The sequence below is a fragment of the Juglans microcarpa x Juglans regia genome, chromosome 1S (genome assembly GCF_004785595.1).
Source record: "Juglans microcarpa x Juglans regia isolate MS1-56 chromosome 1S, Jm3101_v1.0, whole genome shotgun sequence".
In the NCBI taxonomy this organism is placed as follows: Eukaryota; Viridiplantae; Streptophyta; class Magnoliopsida; order Fagales; family Juglandaceae; genus Juglans; species Juglans microcarpa x Juglans regia.
Genome location: NC_054595.1, coordinates 19,035,102 through 19,048,781, shown reverse-complemented (window position 1 = coordinate 19,048,781; position 13,680 = coordinate 19,035,102).

The following is a 13,680-nucleotide window of genomic DNA, read 5'->3' as shown; positions in this document are numbered from 1 at the left end:
ATTGGGGTTGCCTTTCCGTGTTCTTCCTGTATTTTATCCGTGGTATTATTTTGGTGGTGGTTGAATGTTGTTTGTGGATTTGCTTTTGGGTGTGAGTATTGATTTCGTGATCGATAATGTACTTTTTTTACTATTGTTGTTTGTAAATTTTAGGTAATTGTTTTAATTGTGGTTTTTAGTTTTTTGATAGTTATATGCTTACCTATTACATATACGCAGTGGGGTTCTATTTTAAATGGATGTCATCCTATGATCAGTGCATTAATAGTGCTCTGAGTCTGCTGGTTACTGTTGATGGCTTCGAGAATTGTATTTTTAAGATTTTTTCTCAATAATTGTGTAGATATTTTTTATACAGTTTTCAAGATTTGTTTTTTTTTTTATATTCGATTTGATAGCTTGTTAGTTTTTTGGTTTCTTTTGTTTTGCTGGTTCTGTTGTTCTTTTTTCATTTGGTTGCTGCATTCTGGTTATTAAGATTTGTTTTTTTTATATATATTTGATTTGACAGCTTCTCAATTTCTTAGTTCCTTTTGTTTTATTGGTTCTATTGTTCTTTTTTCGTTTGGTTGGTGCATTCTCATTTCATTTTTATATGTATGGGACATTCAGTTTCTGAATATGAGTTCTTGGGGAATCTTCTGAAATATTTTTTTGTCCTTTTCTAGAAATTCCAACCGTCTGAACTGTTTGTCAAGTTGAGAGGATGGGTTGAGTCCTTGGGTTTTTGTGTCGTCAGTGTATTGGGAATAGGAAAATGGGATTTGATTTGTATTTTCTATGCAAAAGTATTTTCTTGTTTTATTACTTTTCGTTTTGTGCGCCCTTCCTTCCGAATTCATATTTTATGTCCACACTTATATAAACCGATATATATCCTTTCTCAAACACTACCTTGCTCTTCTATTATCTCCCGTTGTTTTCTCTTTGGTCAAGGGTTTTGTATTAAAAAACCAATATTGGATTTGGAGTTCTGAATTACAGTGTCACTACAGTAATTCCCTGCCCCTTTCGTTTTATCTTTCTGTGCATTTTGTGCTGTCTTTTTATGCCTTTGGATTTATTATAGTTTGTTTCTGTGCGTTGGGGGTTGTATTTATTACCGTTAGATATTTTTAATTTGATTGTGAGGTCGATGATGCACTCCCTTTTCCTGAAAAACAGTATATGAAATGGCATCCGGGTTGCCTTTCAATGATATTGATGTATTTTTTTCGTGGTATTATTTTGGCATTTATTTTTGCGGTACCTTCAGTTGTTAAATATACCTCTATTTATTTGTCATCTATTTGTTGTGTAGAGTTCATTTGTAAATACTTGCAGTTTTAAGAAACGAGTTTTATTCAGGTATTTTTTTTACTTTCCATTCTTTATATCTGAGACCACGGTTTATTTGTGTTCTTTTTTTATGTTGCTTTTGTCTGAGACTACGGGTGATTTGTATTGTGTGTTTGTCCCTTTTGCCATTAAAGTTCCTCAAATTTTTTTTTTTTGTCATTTCTTTATTGTGTTGAGTCCATTTCTAAATACTACCAGTTTTTAAAAACAAAGTTTTATCCTTTTTTTTTTGCATTCCATTGTTTGTCTGAGATCATGGTTTATCTCTTTTCTTTTATGATATAGCTTCTGTCTAAGACCACGGGTTATTTTTGTAATGTTTTTCATTTGTTATATTTTTGCATTTGAATATTTTTTTTTTCTTGGTTTAATGTTTGGTTATGTTGCTCTGTTCAGATTTGTAACTTTGGTTATTTGTGTTATGTGTAAAGTTCCTCAATTTTTTTTGTCATTTGTCTGTTGTGCAGAGTTCATTTATAAATATTTGCAGTTTTGAAAAATGAAGTTTTTTTTTTTTGTCATTTCTTTGTTATGTAGAGTCAATTTCTAAATACTTGCAGTTTTGAAAAATGAAGTTTTATTCAATCTTTTTTTACATTCCATTTTTTGTCTGAGACCACGGTTTATCTCTTTTCTTTTGTGATATAGCTTCTGTCTGAGACCACGGGTTATTTTTTGTTGTGTTTTTCATTTGTTATAGTTTTGCATTTGAATATTTTTTTTCTTGATTTAATGTTTGGTTATGTTGTTCTATACAGATTTATAACTCTGGTTATTTGTGTTGTGTTTGTACCTTCTGTTGTTAAAGTTCCTTAATATTTTTTGTCGTTTATCTGTTGTGCAGAGTTCATTTCTAAATACTTGCAGTTTTGAAAAATGAAGTTTTATTGAGTTTTTTTTTTTTAACATTTCTTTATTTATATCTGAGTCCACTGTTTATCCCTTCTTTTATCAAACATTGTCAAACAAATAGAATTGTTATATTGTTAAACTAGAGAAAGATGGAAGAATATGTGAATAAACTTCCTGTCTTGTAGACAACAGGAGAGAATTATCTTGAAAAAATATCTGTCAAATTGCTTGACTCTCAAAGTCTCTCCGGCTTTGAGAGTTGTCAAAGTCGTGGAGTTTGTGACAATTACGTAATTAAGCTAAAATTTAGACATTTTTTCAAGATCATTCTCCTTTATTATCTACTCATGATAGAAAACGGTTATTTGTGTTGTGTGTTTGTACTTTCTGTTGTTAAAGTTTCTCAATATTTTTTGTTGTTTGTCTATTGTGTAGTGTTCATTTCTAAATACTTGCAGTTTTGAAAATTTAAGTTTTATTCAATTTTTTTTTTTAACATTCTATTATTTATATGTGAGGCCATGATTTATCTCTTCTTTTGTGATATAGCTTATGTCTGAGACCATATGTTAGTTTTGTTATGTTTTTCATTTCTTATATTTTTGCATTTGAATTATTCTTTTCATGTTTTAAACATTTAGTTATGTTGTTCCATTCAGATTTATAACATATTTCAACATTTCTTGTCTTTTTATGGTTGAAGATTTTTGTGGATATTTCTATACATTTTTGTTGTTTAGCATCTTTGTGTTGTCTTTTTTGGTTCGTACTGGCTTGGTTCTCAAATTTGCTTCATTTCTTATCTGATTTTAATTGTTCTAATTTGTTTATCTTTGCTGCAGGCAAGCTTGAAATACTGTCTTTGTGGTCTATTCATTTAAGGTTTGTGTTATATTAGATGTTTCTATGAATTGAACTTAATTTTGGTTTGATATTTAAACATATTAGATGTTGTTGTTATGTTGACGTTGGTGTTTTTGATGTAGATGTTTTGATTTGAATATATTTCAGATTCTACGGTGGACATTATGTTTTCATTTTAAATGTATATATCGTAGTTATTCCTAATTTTTATGTATTTTGTTTCTTAGTTTCTGAGTTAATATTGAAATGATTTCTGTATTTGCATATATATTTAAGTTTTATTCTCCGGTGTTCTAAATTTAAGTTGTTATTTTTGTCTAACATGGTTGGAAGTTTTGCTTTGATGAATGTTAAGGTTTTTATTTTTTTATACTCGTTGTTCCCAACACTGTTTGTTGTTGGGTTTGTTTATTCAAAACAAAGCATTGCTTCTTTCTTAAATACTTTTGAAATATTAAAATCTTTTATATTGTTTTCTTTAATTTTCTATCTATAGTTATATGGTGCAAATATGTTTTAACATATTATATAGTTTTTCTTTGTTTTATGACCTTTTGTTATCAATGGCTATAAAATATTACCTTACCTAAAAGGCATTGCCTTTTTCGTAAATTTCTTTATTTTTGCAGCTTTAATTTGCTAATATCCAGTCATGACTTTTCATGCCTTTGTGTGCCTTTTTATTAAACTTATATGAAAAGGCAAGGTTATGGTTTAAGGTTTTGAGTAGATTGTTTATAAAAATCATGATTATTTAACTATGGCGAGAAATAAATAATATCAAAAAAATCATTTAACTTTTTTCAGTTTTGATTAAAATTTTGACTTTTTTTTTAATCATTTTTACGTGGAATCAACAAATTACAAATTATTTCAAGTTAAATTTTTTTATATAACAAGGATAAAATTTTATTCATGTAAATTCCAAATGAGATTTGCCTCTTCTTTTGACTAAATTCCAATGAAATATTAACAATTTTATTTTTTATTTTGAAAAAAAGAGTTTTTTAATGTATGAAAGAGGAGGCCTAAAAATTATTTTGTACAGATCATCGCTCACCTTATTTACAAAGAACTCGTGCAAACTGTTTATTGTGCGCTTATATCTTACAACTTTACTTGCCATCAATCTTAACAACTTCTTTACCATTATCAAGGCAAAACAATTCAATGGTTTAAGACAATTTATTGATGTTACAAGTACAAAATTAATTTATTTAGAAGAAATGTGTTCATCAGAATTAAAAATAGAAACAAATTCAAATTCAAATTCAGTCTACAAATTAAAGCAATATACAGTTATTATTTACTGTTATTTTTAACAAAAATAATTTAACCATTCAAATGTTTTATTCAAAAACCATTTCAATAAAGAAATGATCAATTTTATTCTTAATTATTCTTAATTATCGCATCATTCTAAAAAATATGGCCTATTTTATGTTTGGGATTTGATATTTCAGAAACAAATGTTTTCGATTAATTTGAAAATATATTTTGAACTTTTATTTTTTTAATTCTTTTTTAAATTTTTATAAATATTTGTTTTATTGTTTCCTTTCAAAATTAATTATAAAACCTTAAAAAATTTTCTATACTTTATAAATTATAAAGAAAATATTTTCACCCAAAAATAACATAATTTTTTGTTTTTCAAAAATAAGGTTTATTTTCTGATTCAGAAGATCTGAATTCAAACAAATATTATTTTCTTCTGGAAAAGAGACTGTAAGTATTTTTGTGTTATTTATTACAAATTTTTTCTTTTATTCCATGCATTTTTAGATCTATATATTTATTTGCTAGTTATTTTTTCGCTTTGAAATAATATTGGTTAAAGTTTTATACGCTTAAACATATTTATTATGTATTGTTCAGTGTTAAAATCAGCACACATTTTAAAAAACTCAAAATATATTGTTTATTTACAATTCATAGAATCTTTTAGTCATTTTATTATTATTCTTTTATATTCTTTTTTTTTTTGAATAGTAGAGAAATATTTTTTGTGTTTTGGATTTAATATTTCAGGAACAAGTATTTTAGATTAATTCGAGAATAGATTTTAAACTTTTATTTTTTAATTCTTTTTTAATTTTTTATAAATATATGTATTTGTTTGCTTTCAAAATTAATTATAACAACTTAGAAAATTAAAATTGCTGGTTTCATAGATTTAAATTATTATTACATTATTCTCAAGAATATGTCCTATTTATTCTAATAGTAAGTTTACAAACATTCAAAAAAATTTCTCCACTTTTAAGATTAAGTTACAGAAATAAAAGTTTCTATTTGTAATAATGCAAAGAAACTTTTAGTTATTTTTTTATTAATTTTATATATTCTTTTTTTCCAAATATTTTTTGTGTTTTGGATTTGATACGTCAGAAACAAATATTTTAGATTAATTCAAAAATATATTTTAAACTTTTATTTTTTTAATTCTTTTTAAATTTTTTATAAATATTTTTTGTATTATTTGCTTTCAAAATTAATTATAACAACTTAAAAAATTTCCTTTACTTTATAAATTATAAAGAAAATATTCTTCCATAAATAACATGTTTTTTTTAAAAAAAAATAGGGTTTATTTTCTCAATAAGAAGATCTGAGTTCAACAAAATATTATTTCCTTCTGAAAATGAACTGTAAGTACTTTTGTGTTACTTATTACAAATTGTTCCTTTTATTCCATGCATTTTTTAATCTATAATATTTATTTGCCAATTATTTCTATGTTTTGAAATAATGTTGTTTTAAGTTTTATATGCTTAGACATATTTATTATGTATTGTTCAAGGTTGGAATGAGTACACATTTTAGAGAATCTAAACTACATTGTTCGTTGATGATTTTACATTATATCGTGATCACTGGTTCGTTAGCTTTTGGTTTTATTGCAATTTGTAATTTTCCAACATGTAGTTTGCTCTGCTGATATAATGAGAAGTAAGATTTTGTTAATTAATTATAAAATATTTATTATAGTAATAAATTGTAAAAAACTTCCCTTAAATTTAAATTTTAGAAACATGTTTTTGAAGCTTCTCAAAAAAATCAAGAAAAAAAATCTCGTATAAAAATTTTTCAGAAGAAAAAAAAAGCTGAACTTCAACAAAAAGCTAGAGAAAGATATACTCAGAGGAAGGCTGCTAAAAGAAATGTGATTGAGCTGAAAGATTCAATGCCATCTGATGCTGATCAAATGATTATATCAATTGATGGTACATCAGATGATCATTTTCACTCTATCAGCAACGATCAAAATTATAATGTTCAACAATCTCAACGAAAAAGATACCGAATTTTCCATGAAAATGTTAACATTGTTGGAATGATCACCTCACAAGAAGCAAGTGTCCCTCCAGATGTTGATATTATTGGGGCAGATTCAGAAGGATCTACACAATTAAATATTTTATTAGATTTTTCTACTAGTTTGAATTACTCTATGGATTTGTTGACACAAAAATCAGCAAATGCACTGACAAAAATAGTAGAGGTTTCTGAACAACATACAATTCCACAGGTTTACTAATTTAACCTCTTTTTTGTCGTATTTTCTCATATTCTTTCCATTCAACAATGATTTTTTTCTTCAAAATAGGTTGTTTCTGTTGATCAAATCCAATCACATTCTCAAAGGACTCCACCAAGAAGTCTTTTTGGTAAGGAGTCAAATAGAATTGGTTTCTTCATGGTATTGTGTTCTACTATTAATCATACTTAGAGTATCGATCCAAACGAAAATTATTCAATTAATTCTAATCAAAGTTTATTCCATTGTCTTGATTTTACCCCGATTTAATGGGTGCATCGTGTTCCCGTATTGTTGTGCATAGACAAATATTACAAAATGTTCCATTTGAGGCTAATTATTTATCGGATGTGCCACATTGTAAGCATTGTAAAGCAAAGAGATTCTTCCATGAGACAAACAGTTTTTGTTGTGCTGATGGGTCAATATCTTTGGTTGCAAATGATGTTCTTGATCAACTTTATAGTCTGTTTGTTTCAAACACTCCTGAATCTATACAATTCCGAACATACGTTCGAACGTACAACAACAAATTTACTTTCACATCATTTGGAGTTAAATTTGACAGAAATTTATGCCGAAGAAATAGTGGAATTTACACATTTCGAGCTCAGGATCAGATCTATCACTAGCTTTCTAATTTGGTTCCTTCAAATGATCGACCTTCAAATTTGCAACTGTATTTCTATGATACTGAGCATGAATTTGAAAATCGCATTCTTGATTCAGTTAAAATGGATCCATCAATTATTGTTCGGCTCATGGATATTTTTCGTGTAAATCCATATTCCATATTTTTTCGATCTATTAGTGATCAACCTGATTTAGAATATCAGAAAATCCGTATAAGATCAGATCCTGGATTAGATTAATGGGTATTTAATGCCCCAACATTATCAGAAGTTGCTGCAATTTGGGTTGAAAATGATGATCTAGAATGGTTAACACCTCGTGACATTTTTGTATTTAACCATGTTGGTAGGAGTCATATTGTTCAGTATTATTTCGGATGTTATGATCCGCTTCAATATCTATTGTTATTCCCCTTTAGTGATGTTGGTTGGCACTAACGTATACAAAGAATTAACAAAAGAGCTCCATCTGTATCTGCTGATAATTGCACAGTCTGATCAATTGATCATCATCAATCAACATTTGCAAAAGAATTACTTACAAGAGAACAAGAAGGTTAAATTTTTTATATTACGTTTTTTTATATAACAACCCACCATTTACACATTAGGTATGAAATTTTCTAAATTATTTCTTATTTTTTTGTAGTGTTAAGAAAAAAAAGAAAAGATCAAATTGTTTCGTGCCATGAATATTATTGCTACAAGTTACAAATAAGAGAAAATATCAAATCCATCCTCCTACTATCTGGTCGATTTCGTAACAATCAACAACGCATTCGATCTGAATTATATCAAGGTGTTGTTGATAGCGTCAATCTTGGAGAGACAAATGCTTCTAGAATCAAGAAGCGTGTGATCCTGCCTTCATCTTTTATTGGAGGTCTGAGGGACATGCAAAAAAGATATATGGAAGCGATGACTTTAGTTCAACGGTACAGCAAACCAGATATTTTTTTAACAATCACATGCAACTCAAACTGGAAAGAAATTTCAAATGAATTGCAACCACATGAAGAAACTCAAAATCGGTCTTATTTAATTGCTCGAATCTTCAAAGTAAAATTAGAGGAGCTAAAGTATCAGCTATTCAAACGGGAGATATTTGGAAAAGTCTCGGCATATGTTTATGTTATTGAAAATAAAAATAAAAAAGGACTTCCACATGCGCATTTTTTTTATTATATTGCCTCAAGATTGGAAGTTATATGCAACAAAAATTTTTGATAAGATTGTCTCTGCTGAATTGCCCAACAAAGACAAGAATTTGCATCTGCATATAGCTGTTTTCAAACATATGATGCATGGACCTTGCGGAACTCTAAATCCAACAAATGTATGCATGAAAAAAATTGGTTGTTGCAAGAATAATTACCCGAAGCAGTTTGTGTCAAACACAGTTGTTGGAAATGATTGTTTCCCAATATATAGACGTTCTAACAATGGAACAACAGTCAGAATTAGAGGTCATGATTTGGATAATTGTTGGGTCGTTCCATATAATCCTTATTTGCTTGCGATGTTCGACTGTCATATTAACATCGAAATATGTTCTATAATAAAAGTAGTTAAGTATCTTTACAAATATATTTACAAGGGCTATGACTGTGTTGCTTTCAACTTGGTTTCTAAACAATCAAATCAACAAGTTGATGAAATTGAACGATTTCAATCAGCTCGATAGATTGCTCCACTAGAGGCTATGTGGAAAATATTTGGGTTTATTATCAATGAGGTATATCCAACAGTTTATAGCTTGCACTTACATCTTGAAAATCAACACCATGTGACTTTTTGAGCACATGAAAACTTAACCAATGTAGTGAACTCCGATCTTTCTACAAAATCAATGTTAACATAATTTTTTGCAACAAATCAAGTCAATGTGAATGCCAAAAAATTGTTATATAAAGAATTTTTGGAGTTTTACGTGTGGAGCCAACAGTACAAAATGTGGACTGTTCGAAAAAAAATAAATTGTGATAGGTCGAATTGTTACGACAAATCCTTTTGAATGAGAAATGTATTATCTTCGGATATTACTAAATCACATAAGAGGTCATTTGTCATTTGATGACCTGAAAACAGTAAATGGTGTTTTAGCTCCTACATTTCGTGAAGCAGCTACCATGCATGGTTTGTTACAGAGAGATAATAGTTTAGAAGAATGCTTATATGAAGCCTCTCTCTATCAGATGCCTTTCAATTTGAGAAGACAGTTCGCAACAATTTTGACTTACTGTAATCCCACCAATCTAAGAGATCTTTGGGAACGTTTTGAACAAGAGATGTCAGCTGATTTTCAATTAATTGAACATTCTTCATTGAATGTTAGGACAGAAGTTTTGCGCTCCATTTCCACAATACTTGAATCAATGGGTAAAGACATTAATTTGTTCCATCTTGTTAACCAAAACATTAATTTTTATGAAAATGAATTTTTGTCTAGAGAAATTGATGATGAATTGGCTGTTCCAGTCCCGGAAGAAAATATTCTTGCATCAACACTACTTAATAATGAATAACAAAATGTTTACAATTCTGTTTTGAAAAAGTTTTGACAAATGAAACCGTTGCATTCTTTATTAATGGACCTGGCGGATCGGGGAAAACATTCCTATACAAAACACTCATTGCAACAGTAAGATCAAAACAATTAGTAGCTTTTGCAACTGCTTCATTTGGTGTTGCTGCATTAATTTTACCTGGAGGTCGAACTCCACATTCACAGTTTAATATACTGTTAGATATTAACAAAGATGTCATATGTGATGTTAGTAAATAAAGTGGGCTTGCAAGTCTACTACAAAAAGCAAAGTTAATTATATGGGATGAATATTCTATGTCAAGAAAAGAAGCAATAGAAACACTGGATACAATGTTGAAAGACATTAATGATTCAAAACTATCATTTGGTGGAAAGGTTGTTGTGTTTGGTGGAGATTTTCACCAAGTTCTACCTGTGGTTCAAAAAGGCACAAGACAACAACAAATTGATGCTAGTTTGGTTTCTTCTTACCTATGGCCAACATTAACAAAGTTTCATTTGACTAAAAATATACGTGCAAGATTAGATCCAGACTTTTCAAAATATATATTGGAATTAGGCAATGGGATGCCACCAATCAGAATTGATGAACTTGTCAAAATCCCTGCAGCCATGTTAATCCCATATGAAAATGATGCCACTTCATCATTTGGTAGATACTGTTTTTCATGATATTTATGATTATTCAGTAAATATTTCAACCATGATGAATTGAGCTATATTGACACCAAAGAATAGTTATGTTGATGAAATAAATACTTTATTAATTTAGAAATTTTCCGGGGAGCTAAAACGATATTACAGCTTTGATGAATCGATTGATGCATTTGAGCAAACAGTTATGGAAGATTTCTTGAATACTCTAACATTAAATGAACTTCCTCCTCATGAATTATTACTAAAACAAAATTGTCCAATCATATTCTCAGAAACATTAACCCTTTAGAAGGATTATGCAATGGAACACGACTTATTTGTCGCAATTTTGATTGTAACGTCATTCATGCAGAAATTGTTGTTGGTCATCACAGTGGCAAAAAAGTTTTTATTCCAAGAATTTCATTATTACCAAATCCTGATGAAAATAGTGGTTTTCCATTCAAGTGAACTCAATTCCCTGTTAAATTAAGCTTTGCAATGAATATAAACAAATCACAAGTACAAACATTGTATTTTGTTGGAATATATTTACCCCATCCAGTTTTCTCACATGGACAGTTATATGTGGTTTCATCAAGAGCTAAGACTATTTCTGCAATCAAGATTTTGATAAGGCCAATCTCAGCTAAAGAATCGGAAAACAATCGCACAAAAAAAATTGTGTATACAAAATTATTAACGTTGGCATCTTCTGATTGATATTATATAGGTAATTAAATAAAATTCTAAAATTCCTTTTTAACCACTACGAACAAATTAAATGTTCATTACATTTTTTTGTGTTGCGTATTTTACTAATTTCTTTTTTTCAATCAATAAAAAAAAGTTCTTTTCTATTCCTTTTTAGTATGCATTTTAATTAACTGTATATTTTATATCCTATGCTTATACATTTAATTTGTTTCTAGGTTGCTCGTTTTCAACATGCGGACCATTTATACATCAATTAAAAATATTTCTCTAGCCACAAGAAACTGGAAAATAAAAATGCTTGTAGCTGAAAAATCTTCCAAACGAACTGGGCAACACTCACCAGTGAAATACTAAAATTTGACATTGGTTGATCAAGAGGTACTTCATTTATTTTTGTGATTATCCTTCTTTTTACAATAAAAAAAATATTATATTTTTTATTATATATCTTTTACCTTCTATGTAATTATATTTGATCATAGAAAATAATTATTCATATTTTCTCATGTGATACAGGGAAATTGAGTCCAAGTAACATTGTTTGGTAAAGATATTGATTCGCGGGATGATTCTTTGCAGATTTTCCGATCTTATTATATTATAAACGCATATGTTAAGCCATTGCATCCTAAATATAGGATTGAGGGTCATGAATATCAATGAATAATAAATTCTAAAACAATCATTGAAGAAATGCATAAGAATGAAGGTCAGGTAGAAATGCTAAAGTATAATCTCATTCCTTTTGAAGAGTTATATCCTTATAAAGACTCGATTGCAAAAATAGGTAATTTATTATTTTCTTTTAAAATTTTTTATTAACAACAAACTAATAATTTAAATCTTATTAATCAGACCTTTTAGCGATTGCCATTCATATGAAACCATCTAGAGAGATAACATTAACAAGTGGACCAACTGTAATTCAAGAAATCTATGTTATAAATTAGAGGTAAAAAAATTCATTCTCTTTAATATTTTAAAATTACTTTGCAATTTTTATTTTTAAAATTTTCTATTGATTCTTTTACTTTATATGTCATGTCTTAAATCCCATCTACTTAACAATGTGGGATCGCTTTGTTCAAGACGAATGTCAAAAAATTTCAAAGATAATTGAAACAAAACCAATTATACCTGCAACAAAGCTAAGAGTTCGGTCTTATTATGGTACTTTTAATAATTAACATTTTTAAATGTTCTTTTGAATCATATATTTTCTAACTAATAATTATCTGTATTTATAATACAGGATTATCTCTCTCGTCTTGACCAACAAGTATATTTACAATTAATCCTTTTCTTCTTGAGGTAGAGCCGTTGCCAAGATGGTAATCCATATTTAAGCAATTCTTCATTAGTATATTTCTATCAACAACTACAAATCTATATTTCGCTTTTATTAATGCATTAAAAATAGCACAATTATATTAATATTGATTAATCTTAAATTACTTAACTACATACATTGAAGATCTAAACTTTTTTTTATCCCATTCTTAAATTAAATTTTATTTTTAATTTTTAAGGGTGGCAATTAATGATTCAATGCTTGAAAGTATTATTGCAAAATCTATGAAATATCCATCCACATCTTTATCATCGGTTGGTGTTCAAGAAATAACACAAAATTTTGACGTTGCTGAAAAGTTTGCAACCAATGAAGGTAAAATACTTTTCTCAATGCCATGTTTAGATTCTTGTTCATTTAAAATACTTTTCTCAATGCCATGTTTAGATTCTTGTTCATTCTTGTTGTGTAAAACATTGTTTCTAATATAATATAGAAAGCAAAATTCTGGATTAAGGCAAAGATAAGCATCATCAACTTGCGCCAAATAATTTTTTACATGTCATGCATCAATTGTAACAAGGGAAGTGGGCATGACCAAAATGAAAACTTTCTTTGTTATCACTGCAAACATCAAAGTGTTGTTCAACCACGGTATATATTCTTCAAATTTTACTACTTAATAATTCATTTGAATTTTCTTTTTGTATGTAAGTTTTACCAATCCTAACAAAAAACAATACTCTCATCATTTGTAGTTGTCGGACATATGTTGAGCTTGATGATGGCACAGGAAAATTAGCTGCAGTTATGTTTGGTGAACTTGCAGATGAGGCATTGGGTTATTAGTTGTACAACAATTGATTTCATGAATCATACCGAAGAGGTAACTTTCTTCATTTTTACTATTTTTTTCATTTTCAATAAAAGATATTTAATTATACTTTAAGATATCTCTTCTGTTTTCTATAAAATAATTTAACTATATATTACAACAATTAACATATAAACCATAAATAACAACTTAAATTTATAAACTTAAAAAGTCTAATAATATAATTAAATTGCTTATAAAAAATTGTGTTATTTTTTCAGTTTTCAATTTTCTTCTATGTGCAAATTATTTATACATTTGTCGATTATTTAATCTCATTAAATATTTAATAGACTGGAGCATTTACCATTTATAGAAAACATGGCATTGCAAGCTTCAGAAAGACAATGGATAATTCAACTTACAGCAGACCCAGACAAATTCAAC